Source organism: Oncorhynchus tshawytscha, unplaced genomic scaffold (genome assembly GCF_018296145.1).
Source record: "Oncorhynchus tshawytscha isolate Ot180627B unplaced genomic scaffold, Otsh_v2.0 Un_contig_3761_pilon_pilon, whole genome shotgun sequence".
Classification (NCBI taxonomy): domain Eukaryota; kingdom Metazoa; phylum Chordata; class Actinopteri; order Salmoniformes; family Salmonidae; genus Oncorhynchus; species Oncorhynchus tshawytscha.
In genome coordinates this window covers 433,905-449,690 of record NW_024609794.1, presented here as the reverse complement: position 1 = coordinate 449,690, position 15,786 = coordinate 433,905, and positions in this window count along the sequence as shown.

Genomic DNA, 15,786 nt, shown 5'->3' with positions numbered 1-15,786 from the left:
AAGTATAGATTTTGCACCACCACAAGGCTGAAGGATGCTTTATAACTGATTTTTTCATTTTATTTTTTATTTCACTTTTATTTAACTTGGCAAGTCAGTTAAGAACAAACTCTTATTTACAATGACGGCCTACCAAAAGGCAAAAGGCCTCCTGTGGGGTTGGGGGCTGGGATTAAAAATATTAATAAATAAAATAAAATGTAGGACAAAACACACATCACGGCAAGAGAGACAACACAACACGACATAAAGATAGACCTAAGACAACAACATAGCATGGCAGCAACACATGACAACACAGCATGTTAGCAATACAACATGAAAACATATGGTAGCAACACAACATTTTTTTATTTTTTTATTTCACCTTTATTTAACCAGGTAGGCAAGTTGAGAACAAGTTCTCATTTACAATTGCGACCTGGCCAAGATAAAGCAAAGCAGTTCGACACACAACGACACAGAGTTACACATGGAGTAAAACAAACATACAGTCAATAATACAGTAGAAACAAGTCTATATACGATGTGAGCAAATGAGGTGAGATAAGGGAGGTAAAGGCAAAAAAAGGCCATGGTGGCAAAGTAAATACAATATAGCAAGTAAAACACTGGAATGGTAGATGTGCAGTGGAAGAATGTGCAAAGTAGAAATACAAATAATGGGGTGCAAAGGAGCAAAATAAATAAATGAATTAAATACAGTAGGGAAAGAGGTAGTTGTTTGGGCTAAATTATAGGTGGGCTATGTACAGGTGCAGTAATCTGTGAGCTGCTCTGACAGTTGGTGCTTAAAGCTAGTGAGGGATATAAGTGTTTCCAGTTTCAGAGATTTTTGTAGTTCGTTCCAGTCATTGGCAGCAGAGAACTGGAAGGAGAGGCGGCCAAAGAAAGAATTGGTTTTGGGGGTGACTAGAGAGATATACCTGCTGGAGCGTGTGCTACAGGTGGGAGATGCTATGGTGACCAGCGAGCTGAGATAAGGGGGGACTTTACCTAGCAGGGTCTTGTAGATGACATGGAGCCAGTGGGTTTGGCGACGCGTATGAAGCGAGGGCCAGCCAATGAGAGCGTACAGGTCGCAATGGTGGGTAGTATATGGGGCTTTGGTGACAAAATGGATTGCACTGTGATAGACTGCATCCAATTTGTTGAGTATGGTATTGGAGGCTATTTTGAAAATGACATCGCCAAAGTCGAGGATTGGTAGGATGGTCAGTTTTACAAGGGTATGTTTGGCAGCATGAGTGAAGGATGCTTTGTTGCGAAATAGGAAGCCAATTCTAGATTTAACTTTGGATTGGAGATGTTTGATATTGGTCTGGAAGGAGAGTTTACTGTCTAACCAGACACCTAAGTATTTGTAGTTGTCCACGTATTCTAAGTCAGAGCCGTCCAGAGTAGTGATGTTGGACAGGCGGGTAGGTGCAGGTAGCGATCGGTTGAAGAGCATGCATTTAGTTTTACTTGTATTTAAGAGCAATTGGAGGCCACGGAAGGAGAGTTGTATGGCATTGAAGCTTGCCTGGAGGGTTGTTAACACAGTGTCCAAAGAAGGGCCAGAAGTATACAGAATGGTGTCGTCTGCGTAGAGGTGGATCAGAGACTCACCAGCAGCAAGAGCGACCTCATTGATGTATACAGAGAAGAGAGTCGGTCCAAGAATTGAACCCTGTGGCACCCCCATAGAGACTGCCAGAGGTCCGGATAGCAGACCCTCCGATTTGACACACTGAACTCTATCAGAGAAGTAGTTGGCGAACCAGGCGAGGCAATAATTTTAGAAACCAAGGCTGTCGAGTCTGCCGATGAGGATGTGGTGATTGACAGAGTCGAAAGCCTTGGCCAGATCAATGCTGCACAGTAATGTTTCTTATCGATGGCGGTTAAGATATCGTTTAGGACCTTGAGCGTGGCTGAGGTGCACCCATGACCAGCTCTGAAACCAGATTGCATAGCAGAGAAGGTATGGTGAGATTTGAAATGGTCGGTAATCTGTTTGTTGACTTGGCTTTCGAAGACCTTAGAAAGGCATGGTAGGATAGATATAGGTCTGTAGCAGTTTGGGTCAAGAGTGTCCCCCCCTTTGAAGAGGGGGTTGACCGCAGCTGCTTTCCAATCCTTGGGAATCTCTGACGACACGAAAGAGAGGTTGAACAGGCTAGTAATAGGGGTGGCAACAATTTCGGCAGATAATTTTAGAAAGAAAGGGTCCAGATTGTCTAGCCCGGCTGATTTGTAGGGGTCCCGATTTTGCAGCTCTTTCAGAACATCAGCTGAACGGATTTGGGAGAAGGAGAAATGGGGAAGGCTTGGGCGAGTTCAGGTGGGGGGTGCAGTGCTGTTGACCGGGGTAGGAGTAGCCAGGTGGAAAGCATGGCCAGCCGTAGAAAAATGCTTATTGAAATTCTCAATTATGGTGGATTTATCAGTGGTGACAGTGTTTCCTATCTTCAGTGCAGTGGGCAGCTGGGAGGAGGTGTTCTTATTCTCCATGGACTTTACAGTGTCCCAGAACTTTTTTGAGTTAGTGTTGCAGGAAGCAAATTTCTGCTTGAAAAAGCTACCCTTGGCTTTTCTAACTGCCTGTGTATAATGGTTTCTAGCTTCTCTGAACAGCTGCATATCACGGGGGCTGTTCGATGCTAATGCAGAACGCCATAGGATGTTTTTGTGTTGGTTAAGGGCAGTCAGGTCTGGGGAGAACCAAGGGCTATATCTGTTCCTGGTTCTAAATTTCCTGAATGGGGCATGTTTATTTAAGATGGTTAGGAAGGCATTTAAAAAAAATATCCAGGCATCCTCTACTGACGGGATGAGATCAATATCCTTCCAGGATACCCCGGCCAGGTCGATTAGAAAGGCCTGCTCGCTGAAGTGTTTCAGGGAGCGTTTTACAGTGATGAGTGGAGGTCGTTTGACCGCTGACCCATTACGGATGCAGGCAATGAGGCAGTGATCGCTGAGATCTTGGTTGAAGACAGCAGAGGTGTATTTAGAGGGCAAGTTGGTTAGGATGATATCTATGAGGGTGCCCGTGTTTAAGGCTTTGGGTAGGTACCTGGTAGGTTCATTGATCATTTGTGTGAGATTGAGGGCATCAAGTTTAGATTGTAGGATGGCTGGGGTGTTAAGCATGTTCCAGTTTAGGTCGCCTAGCAGCACAAGCTCTGAAGATAGATGGGGGGCAATCAGTTCACATATGGTGTCCAGAGCACAGCTGGGGGAAGAGGGTGGTCTATAGCAGGCGGCAACGGTGAGAGACTTGTTTTTAGAGAGAGGTGGATTTTTAAAAGTAGAAGTTCAAATTGTTTGGGTACAGACCTGGATAGTAGGACAGAACTCTGCAGGCTATCTTTGCAGTAGATTGCAACACCGCCCCCTTTGGCAGTTCTATCTTGTCTGAAAATGTTGTAGTTTGGAATTAAAATTTCAGAATTTTTGGTGGTCTTCCTAAGCCAGGATTCAGACACAGCTAGAACATCCGGGTTGGCAGAGTGTGCTAAAGCAGTGAATAGAACAAACTTAGGGAGGAGGCTTCTAATGTTAACATGCATGAAACCAAGGCTATTACGGTTACAGAAGTCGTCAAAAGAGAGCGCCTGGGGAATAGGAGTGGAGCTAGGCACTGCAGGGCCTGGATTCACCTCTACATCGCCAGAGGAACAGAGGAGGAGTAGAATAAGGGTGCGGCTAAAAGCAATAAGAATTGGCCGTCTAGAACGTCTGGAACAGAGAGTAAAAGGAGGTTTCTGGGGGCGATAAAATAGCATCAAGGTATAATGTACAGACAAAGGTATGGTAGGATGTGAATACAGTGGAGGTAAACCTAGGTATTGAGTGATGAAGAGAGAGATATTGTCTCTAGAAACATCATTGAAACCAGGAGATGTCATTGCATGTGTGGGTGGTGGAACTAATAGGTTGGATAAGGTATAGTGAGCAGGACTAGAGGCTCTACAGTGAAATAAGCCAATAAACACTAACCAGAACAGCAATGGACAAGGCATATTGACATTAAGGAGAGGCATGTTTAGTCGAGTGATCAAAAGGGTCCGGTGAGTGGAGAGGTTGGTTGGGGGTCACAGCGATTTAGACAGCTAGCCAGGCCATCGGTAGCAAGCTAGCATAGGATGGAGGTCTGTTATTAGCCACCTCTTGCGTTCTGTCAGTAAATCAAATCAAATCAAATTTTATTTGTCACATACACATGGTTAGCAGATGTTAATGCGAGTGTAGCGAAATGCTTGTGCTTCTAGTTCCGACAATGCAGTAATAACCAACAAGTAATCTAACTAACAATTCCAAAACTACTGTCTTATACACAGTGTAAGGGGATAAAGAATATGTACATAAGGATATGAATGAGTGATGGTACAGAGCAGCATAGGCAAGATACAGTAGATGGTATCGAGTACAGTATATACATATGAGATGAGTATGTAAACAAAGTGGCATAGTTAAAGTGGCTAGTGATACATGTATTACATAAGGATGCAGTCGATGATATAGAGTACAGTATATACGTATGCATATGAGATTAATAATGTAGGGTAAGTAACATTATATAAGGTAGCATTGTTTAAAGTGGCTAGTGATATATTTACATCATTTCCCATCAATTCCCATTATTAAAGTGGCTGGAGTTGAGTCAGTGTCAGTGTCAGTGTCAGTGTGTTGCAGCAGCCACTCAATGTTAGTGGTGGCTGTTTAACAGTCTGATGGCCTTGAGATAGAAGCTGTTTTTCAGTCTCTCGGTCCCAGCTTTGATGCACCTGTACTGACCTCGCCTTCTGGATGATAGCGGGGTGAACAGGCAGTGGCTCGGGTGGTTGATGTCCTTGATGATCTTTATGGCCTTCCTGTAACATCGGGTGGTGTAGGTGTCCTGGAGGGCAGGTAGTTTTCCCCGGTGATGCGTTGTGCAGACCTCACTACCCTCTGGAGAGCCTTACGGTTGAGGGCGGAGCAGTTGCCGTACCAGGCGGTGATACAGCCTGCCAGGATGCTCTCGATTGTGCATCTGTAGAAGTTTGTGAGTGCTTTTGGTGACAAGCCGAATTTCTTCAGCCTCCTGAGGTTGAAGAGGCGCTGCTGCGCCTTCTTCACGATGCTGTCTGTGTGAGTGGACCAATTCAGTTTGTCTGTGATGTGTATGCCGAGGAACTTAGAACTTAGAACTCAGTAGATTAGTGGGGTTCCGTGTGGTAGAGGGGATTAATCCAAATCACACAACAACAACAAAAATAAAAAGAATAGATATAGTTATAGAGGCCCAAGAAGAAAAAATAATAATAATAATAATAAAAATAAATAAATAAATTGTCCGATTGTCTATTCAGATAGCAGCCGATAAGACAGCTAACGGTTAGCGGGCCGCAGATGGGCGTTCAGGTAACGTCGCGACGAAGGAGCCAGCCGGATAACTCCTTCGGGTAGATAACGTCGGCAGTCCAGTTGTGAAGGCCCGGTGGGGCTCCGCGTAGGCAGTAAAACGGGTCCGGATAGGTGACTGCAGCCCAGGAGTGATTGATGGAACTCTTCAACTGGCTAGCTCCGGAATAATTGATGTTTGCCCCGGAATCGATGAAAGCCGATAGTCACACGGATAGCAGCTAGCTAGCTGTGAGATCCAGGTATGAATGTCCAGAGTTAGCGGTTGAAATCCAGGGACATGGAGAGAAAAATTGGTCCGGTATGTTCCGTTCCGAGCCGCGCTGCGCTGCGCCGTACAAAACTGGCGATAGATTTTCGAGCTAAAGGATAGCTGATGACCACAAACCGTGGTTAGCTGAATACTAACGATTTGCCAGTAAAGAAGCTAACTAGCTTCTGAACTAGCTTCTGAACTAGCTTCTGATTAGCTTCTGGCTAGCTCCTGGCTAGCTCCTGGCTAGCTCCTGGCTAGCTCCTGGCTAGCTTCTGGCTAGTTTCTGGCTAGCTTCTTGGAGTTTCTGGCTAACTTCTTGGAGGATTACAGATTTGAGGTAAATAATACTTTTTTATAAATATAAATTGGTGAGGCGGGTTGCAGGAGAGTGTTTTGAAGATGAGTTTATGGAAAATTAAAAAATGTATGTGAAAAAAGTTGTAAATATATATATATATACGGGACACGACAAGACGAGGACAAAAGACGTCTGAACTGCTATGCCATCTTGGATACATCTTGGAACATGGTAGCAGCAACACATGGCAGCAGCACAAAACAGGGTACAAACATTATTGTGCGCAGACAACAGCACAGAAGGGAAAAAAGGTAGAGACAACAATACATCACGTAAAGCAGCCATAACTGTCAGTAAGAGTGTCCATAATTGAGTCTTTGAATGAAGAGATTGAGATGAAACTGTCCAGTTTGAGTGTTTGTTGCAGCTCATTCCAGTCGCTAGCTGCAGCGAACTGAAAAGACGAGCGACCCAGGGATGTGTGTGCTTTGGAGATCTTTAACAGAACGTGACTGTCAGAATGGGTGTTGTATGTGGAGGATGAAGGCTGCAGTAGATATCTCAGATAGGGGGGAGTGAGGCCTAAGAGTGTTTTATAAAGAAGAATCAACCACTGGGTCTTGCGACGGGTATACAGAGATGACCAGTTTACAGAGGAGTATAGAGTGCAGTGATAAGGAGCATTGGTGGCAAATTTGATGGCAGAATGGTAAAGAACATCCTAGCCGCTCAAGAGAGCACCATTACCTGCAGATCTATACATTACGTCTCCGTAATCTAGCATGAGTAGGATGGTCATCTGAATCATGGTTAGTTTGGTAGCTGGGGTGAAAGAGGAGCGATTACGATTTAACTTTAACCTGCAGATTTGATATGTGCTGAGAGAAGGACAGTGTACCATCCAGCCATACTCCCATGTACTTGTATGAGGTGACTACCTCAAGCTCTAAACCCTCAGTAGTAATCACACCTGTGGCGAGAGGGACATTTCTCTTACCAAACCACATGGCCTTTGTTTTGGAGGAGTTCAGAACAAGGTTAAGGGAAGAGAAAGCTTGTTGGACAATAAGAAAGCTTTGTTGTAGAGCGTTTAACACAAAATTCGGAGAGGGGCCAGCTGAGTATAAAACTGTATCATCTGCATTTAAATGGATAAGAGAGCTTCCTACTGCTGGAGCTATGTTGTTTATGTAAATTGAGAAGAGCGGGGGGCCTAGGATCAAGCCTTGGGGTACACCCTTGGTGACAGGCAGTGGCTGAGACAGCAGATGTTCTGACTTTATACACTGCACTCTTTGAGAGAGGTAGTTAGCAAAGAGACACCAATACTCCTTAGCCGGCCCACAAGAATGGAATGGTCTACCGTATCAAAAGCTTTGGCCAAGTCAATAAAAAAAGCAGCACAACATTGCTTAGAATCAAGGGCAATGGTGACATCATTGAGGACCTTTAAGGTTGCAGTGAAATATCCATAACCTGAGTGGAAACCAGTTTGCATACCAGAAAGAATACTATAGGCATCAAGAAAGCCAGTCAGTTGACAAGTTTTTCCAACACTTTTGATAAACAGGGCAAAATAGAAATAGGCCTATAACAGTTAGGATCAGCTTGATCTCCCCCTTTAAATAAAGGACAAACCGTGGCTGCCTTCCAAGCAATGGGAACCTCCCTAGAGAGCAGAGACAGGTTAAAAGATCAGAGATAGGCTTGGCGATGATAGGGGCAGAAACCTTAAAAAAGAAAGGGTCTAAACCCTCTGACCCAGAAGTTTTTTGGGGGTCAAGTTAAGGAGCTCCTCTAGCACCTCGGACTCAGTGACCGCCTGCAGGGAGAAACTTTGTAGCGGGGATAGGAAAAAAGAGGGGCTAGTCGCATTAGAAAATGTGGGAGATTAGGAAATGTTGGACGGGCGAGGAGGCATGGCTGAGTCAAATAGGAATCCCAACTTAATGAAGTGGTGATTAAAGAGCTCAGCCATGTGCTTCATGACAGTAACAACCACATCATCAACTTTAAGGGTCATGGGCAGCTGTGAGGAGGAGGGTTTATTCTCCAGGTCTTTAACTGTTTACAGAACGTCTTGGGGTTAGACCCACAGAGAGAGAACTGCTCCTTACAGTAACTAACTTTGGCCTTCCGGATAGCCTGAGTGCACTTATTTCTCATTTGCCTGAACGAGAGCCAGTCAACCTGAGTACACGTGTGCCGAGCCTTTCGCCAAATGTAATTCTTGAGGTGGGGTAACTCCGCAAGATCACGGTCAAACCAGGGGCTAAACCTGTTTTTAATTCTCATTTTCTTTATGGGGGCGTGTGTTTGTTAGCAATACCACTGACGTATAAAAAAAGAAGGTCCAAGTGTCTTCGACAGTGGGGATCAAGCTGATTCTATACCAATTTACAGATGACACGTCATGAAGGAAGACTTGCTCATTAAAGTTTTTTTACCAAGCGTCTATGACAAATCATGACAGGATGTTTCACTGAGCAGCCATTACGAACACAGGCTGTAAAACAGTGATCACTAAGGTCATTACTGAAAACACCAGACTGATACCTCTCGGGATTATTTGTGAGGATAACATTGAGCAAAGTATCCTTTTCTGGGTGTTTGGAGTCATACTTTGTGGGATTGTTAATAATCTGAGAAAGATTTAGGGAGTCCCATTGCTTTAGTACTTGGTCAGGTGGTTTAGGCATGTCCCAGTTTAGGTCACCTAGCAGGACAAATTCAGACTTAGTGTAAGGGGGCCAGGAGAGAGCTTAGGGCAGGTAGGGTACAGGCCAGTGCTTATGGAGGACGATAGCACCCAGCAACAGTCAACAAAGAGCTATTTGAAAGTTTAACGCTAAAATCCAGCAACTCAAATTGTTTGGGGACAGACTTGGTTGAACACTGAAGGTGATCCTTGGAAAAGATTGCCACTCCCCCACCTTTGGAAGATCTGTCTTGACGAAAAAGTTTATAACCAGAAAGGTTAACATCAGTATTCAGAACACTCTTCCTTAATCACGTCTCAGGAATGACCAACACGTCTGGATTTAAGCTGTGAACCCACACTTTCAATTGATCCATTTTAGGTAATAAGCTTCTAGTGTTAACGAGCTGAAAACCCAGGCTTTTACGAGAGCAGCAATCACCAAAGCAGATATCAGCAGGCAACGGGAGTAAGTGTCACACCCACATGGGAGAAGCTTTTATTTCTGGAGATGATTTCTTGTAGAAAATGGCTTACATATTGCTAACAGGCCACATAGTCAATGTACCTGCTAGGCCAAGCCTAACTTAGTGAAGACCTTGATTCGTCTCTGTCTTTACAGTTCCTGAAACATGTCTATGGCCACCCACTCAGTTACCAGTGACCTATTCTGCCACATCCCAGGGAATGGAGAGTGCAGAACCACCCCTCCTTAAATCCATAGTCATTGACAGTAAGATGTGTGAAAAATGTTGTTTGGTACTGAGATTTTCTATGTGTATTGATTCCTACGAACCAACTTTGTAAGAGCCTTGTGTCCTGACTCAACAGACACCTCCCCTGGTGAGTCATGTAAAGTTTCCTGACTCAACAGACACCTCCCCTGGTGAGTCATGTAAAGTTTCCTGACTCAACAGACACCTCCCCTGGTGAGTCATGTAAAGTGTCCTGACTCAACAGACACCTCCCTGGTGAGTCATTTAAAGTGTCCTGATTCAACAGACACCTCCCCTGGTGAGTCATCCTGACTCACAGACACCTCCCTGGTGAGTCATGTAAAGTTTCCTGACTCAACAGACACCTCCCCTGGTGAGTCATGTAAAGTGTCCTGACTCAACAGACACCTCCCCTGGTGAGTCATGTAAAGTGTCCTGATTCAACAGACACCTCCCCTGGTGAGTCATGTAAAGTGTCCTGACTCAACAGACACCTCCCCTGGTGAGTCATGTAAAGTGTCCTGACTCAACAGACACCTCCCATGTAAAGTTTCCTGACTGGTGAAAGTCATGACACCTAGTCATTTAAAGTTTCCTGACTCAACAGACACCTCCCCTGGTGAGTCATGTAAAGTTTCCTGACTCAACAGACACCTCCCCTGACTCAACAGACACCTGGTGAGTCATGTAAAGTTTCCTGATGACACCTCCCCTGGTGAGTCATTTAAAGTCCTGACTCAACAGACACCTCCCCCTGGTGAGTCATGTAAAGTGTCCTGACTCAACAGACACCCCCTGGTGAGTCATGTAAAGTGTCCTGACTCAACAGACACCTCCCCTGGTGAGTCATGTAAAGTGTCCTGACTCAACAGACACCTCCCCTGGTGAGTCATGTAAAGTGTCCTGACTCAACAGACACCTCCCCTGGTGAGTCATGTAAAGTGTCCTGACTCAACAGACACCTCCCCTGGTGAGTCATGTAAAGTGTCCTGACTCAACAGACACCTCCCCTGGTGAGTCATGTAAAGTGTCCTGACTCAACAGACACCTCCCCTGGTGAGTCATGTAAAGTGTCCTGACTCAACAGACACCTCCCCTGGTGAGTCATGTAAAGTTTCCTGACTCAACAGACACCTCCCCTGGTGAGTCATGTAAATTTCTTCCATTTCTCTCTTGCTCATTCTCTCTGTTGCTCACTCAGACTCACACACGTGCAATTACACCCATTTCTAACACTGTTTGTTGCAGGAATGATATGACAGACGCATAACTTTTGAACAATATAATATTTTATTGTATCTTTACACATACTTACATTTTTGCATTATTTTTTTAAGACTGCCAAGCTGTCCTATATTGGGGTACCTCTGTCCAGGACAATGTCCTCGGGATTATGGAGCTGTGCTTATAATAAGTTGTTTGAATATTACAATGTGTATTAGGATTAAGCTAAACTTGACCATTTAAAGAGGAGTTCAGATAACCTCTTTCTTAAAATGCTTCAGATTGATGACCAATGAATTAATGTCCCACTTCGATATGAAGGGACAGAGGAGCAAACATGCCTTTGCTACCACTTTTAGTAGATTCTGACTGTTAAATATATTTGACTGTGTGTTACTGTTATATCCTACAAGCCCACATTATGGAAACATATATTTTATGCTTACAGAAAGTGTCATGAAAAGCCAGAAGAGTCAGGAGGTTGATGTGTTTGGTGCCCTCTGGAAAGTCCTAAAATATGCCCCTGAGACGTGTTGGAGAAGGACGCAAAGTATGTATCTGATCAAGTTGCTCTTTTTTAAAGACGTCTCTAAGCTGTAACTGCCACAACATTATTCAACTAGTACCATGGAAATACTTTTAGTCAGCTGAGTACAAAGTTTCTTCAAAAGTGTCCTCTTCTAGTTTGCTTATAAAATATCAACTTGATAAAGTTGTAATGCGCTGATTGTCTTCACTTCATCTGACCCATCACACAACTCTTCAAGAGGATCGCTACGCTCCAGATCTGACCCATCACACCACTCTTCAAAAGAACCACTACGCTCCAGATCTGACCCATCACACCACTCTTCAAGAGGACCACTATGCTCCAGATCTGACCCATCACATCACTCTTCAAGAGGACCACTCTGCTCCAGATCTGATCCATCACACCACTCTTCAAGAGGACCACTATGCTCCAGATCTGACCCATCACATCACTCTTCAAGAGGACCACTCTGCTCCAGATTTGATCCATCACACCACTCTTCAAGAGGACCACTATGCTTCAGATCTGACCCATCACAGCACTCTTCAAGAGGACCACTATGCTCCAGATCTGATCCATCACACCACTCTTCAAGAGGACCTCTATGCTCCAGATCTGACCCATCACATCACTCTTCAAGAGGACCACTCTGCTCCAGATCTGATCCATCACACCACTCTTCAAGAGGACCACTCTGCTCCAGATCTGATCCATCACACCACTCTTCAAGAGGACCACTATGCTCCAGATCTGACCCATCATAGCACTCTTCAAGAGGACCACTATGCTCCAGATCGCCTTCTGTGCTCAGAGGTCCTTGATGAGGATCTCGCCCATCACACAGCTCTTATTAATATTCAATCAAATAAAACAATTGGCCTTTATTTCTATGCATGAGATTTCTGTGGGTGAATTATGAAACAATTATTTTATGCAGATGTATGAAAAAGTGTTACGTATATGTAACAGTATAACTTTAGACCGTCCCCTCGCCCAAACTCCGGGGGTGAATCAAGGACCCTGTGCATAAATCAACAACACAATATAACAGTATAAGTTTAGACCGTCCCCTCGCCCCTACCCGGGCGTGAATCAGGGACCCTCTGCACACATCAACAACACAATATAACAGTATACGTTTAGACCGTCCCCTCGCCCACACCAGGGCGTGAATCAGGGACCCTCTGCACACATCAACAACACAATATAACAAGTATAAGTTTAGACCGTCCCCTCGCCCACACCAGGGCGTGAACCAGGGACCCTCTTCACACATCAACAACAGTCACCCACGAAGCATCGTTACCCATCGCTCCACAAAAGCCGAGGCCCTTGCAGAGCAAGGGGAACCACTACTTCAAGGTCTCAGAGCAAGTGACGTCACCGATTGAAATGCTATTTAGCGCGCACCACCGCTAACTAAGCTAGCCGTTTCACATCCGTTACACTCAACCCCCTTTTGACCTCCTCCTTTTCCGCAGCAACCAGTTATTCGGGTCAACAGCATCAATGTAATGGCTTTCGACCTTCACCTCTCCCGAGTCCGTACTGGAGTTGCAGCGATGGTACGATCACGAAATTAGGGAGAGAAATGGGTAAAAAAGTACTCCCAAATATTTGTTTATCTTTCACTGATGACTGGAAACATGTAAGGAAAAATGTTTTCAATATCCAGCTTTATGCTCTGCAATACTTATTACAGTACACTCTTAGTGGGGGAAAACGTGTTGTTATTCGGCTGTCCCCATTGGAGAACCCTGTTTGATTTCGGTTCTATGTTGAACCCTTTCCACAGAGGGTTCTACATGGAACTAAAAAGGCTTCTCCCTAGAACTATTCTATCGGGACAGTTAAAGAACCCTTCTGTATTCCTTTTTTCTAAGAGTCTAAGTAATAAGCTGTAGTCAGCTGGTCATTACCAGGAGATGATGAGGTCTAAACTACCATTTTTCAACCAGTTTGAGACCAGAATAAGATGTCATGAAAATACTTATTTTCAACCAGGTTTTGCCCACTGGTCATATGGGGGTTAGAAAAATACATCATATTCTGGTCAGTAAAACGACGTAAAAAAAAACATAATTTGTCAACCACTTTGCAACAGAGTAACACGTCATAAAAAGATGTCATAATGACGTCTTTTCAACCAGGTTTTGCCAACTGGGTAGGCTACCAGCATAAGTAGGCCTGTAATGTAGTTGTCATTTGTTTCCAATAATAATAATAATAATAATTTGAGGTCAGGGCAGCATATTAAAAGGTTATTGAATTCAAACAATCTGTTTACAGGTCCACAACCATTTGCAATAGTTTTTTCTTTCAGAAATGGTCAGACACAGCAAATGTCACCGTAAAAGTTTAAAACATTCTGCCAACACCTCCAGAGACATTTGATCAAGCTCGCCATTGCTATTTAGAAACTACCATGGTATAATTACAATACTTCCAAAATATACCGTGAAAAAAGGCGTTATTGTCACTATAAATGGTGAATGAAGGCTGTTTTTCAGGCAGATTCTCACTCACGCGCGCACAGGTTCAGGACGGGTCTGATTTATAGTGGAAACATGCATACGTATTGCATCCGCCCAAGTTGATGAATCTCAATGTTATTGTACGTGTGCGGTCTTTTCAGAAATGCTGCACGCAGATATTTATTGTGAAATGTACGCAACTGTTGTAAATAGGGACCCAGCTGCTGTCATCTGACTAACAGGCAACAGCAAGCAGTGTTGTGGCACCTCGTTGACGGTTCCAGACACTTGTAGCTGTGTTCTCCTGTTGAGCAAAAAAATAACAAGATTGAATTAACATAGCACCAACTGAAACATGTTTTACACAGCACATTTCCCAGGGCACAATGATTGTGTGCAGTGTATCTGTTTTTTTTCACCACACTTGTTTTTGACAGGAAATGAGACGTGAGAAGCCACAACAGCGCAGCTATTGGAAACTACTCACTGGTCACAGATGTCAGTTGAACATCTAGCCTAGTTTCGATTTACATTTTGGTTGAGTTGTCAACTAACGTGAATTCAACAATAAAAAATATCACCATGTTATTGGATTTAGAGTAAAAGTTTGGGGGGGGATACGAAATTCCCTTGTGATGATACATTTCTCTATGGGGCGGCAGGGTAGCCTAGTGGTTAGAGCGTTGGACTAGTAACCGGAAGTTTGCAAGTTCAAACCCCCGAGCTGACAAGGTACAAATCTATCGTTCTGCCCCTGAACAAGCAGTTAACCCATTGTTCCTAGACCAGTTAACCCATTGTTCCTAGACCAGTTAACCCATTGTTCCTAGACCAGTTAACCCATTGTTCCTAGACCAGTTAACCCATTGTTCCTAGACCAGTTAACCCCATTGTTCCTAGACCAGTTAACCCATTGTTCCTAGACCAGTTAACCCATTGTTCCTAGACCAGTTAACCCATTGTTCCTAGACCAGTTAACCCCACTGTTCCTAGACCAGTTAACCCATTGTTCCTAGACCAGTTAACCCATTGTTCCTAGACCAGTTAACCCCATTGTTCCTAGACCAGTTAACCCCATTGTTCCTAGACCAGTTAACCCCACTGTTCCTAGGCCGTCATTGAAAATAAGAATTAGTTCTTAACTGACTTGCCTGGTAAAATAAATAAATATCCAACATGTTTTCCACGTTATCATCACATCGCATTTTGTTGTTGAAATTAAGTGGAAACAACATTAATTCAACCAGTTTTTGCTCCGTGGGTAGTGATCAGTACAAACTCATTGATTCAGACTTAAAGTAGGTCAAGTAGTCTGTATTTTATACATGGTGTTTGGATATTTAAAAATGTGTCAGTTTGAGATATAGCATTGCATGTAAAGGGCTTACATAGAAAGATTTCCAGAAGGACTCATTCGAGACAGAAAGGAGTTGGAACACTCAACTGTTATCATCCTATACACTGAGCTAAAATAAATCCTTCTCTGCCTTTCTTGTTGAGTGCTCCAATTACTTTCTGCCTCAAATTAGTCCTTTTGGATGTTTTTCTTGGTAAGCCCTTTTCATGCTTTTCATCATTGTTGTACTCTATCCTCGTTGTAGATCTAATATGTATTTGAGAATGCATCATTTTTACTACGGTGCTTCCAAGTAATTATTCAAATACCAAAAATCTGTCAAACACTCTTTTACCAATGTATTAATATTATCTTACCGGAGATTAATTTTCCTCATGATTACACCACCAAACACCAGGACAGCTACACATGCTGCAACGCCTGATATCATCCCCCAATAGAAGAGACGGTTGTCTGTGGCCTCTTGCACTTGGGTTCCTGAAAAAGGGGAAAATATATATGATGATCTTATATGTTTCTCTTCCACCATCTTGTTCATTTACATTAAGGCAATGTGTTGTTGACAGTCTCTCCATTTAAGACATGTAATGATGACAAAATCCAATATTGTGACTACAGAGATTCTCTCAGTTCTGTCAGATTTAAGTTCTATGACAGATGTTACAAAACAAGACACTAAAACATTCACAGAACATCAAGGTAAGCTAAATCAAATCAAATCAAATCAAATTTTATTTGTCACATACACATGGTTAGCAGATGTTAATGCGAGTGTAGCGAAATGCTTGTGCTTCTACTTCCGACAATGCAGTAATAACCAACAAGTAATCTAACTAA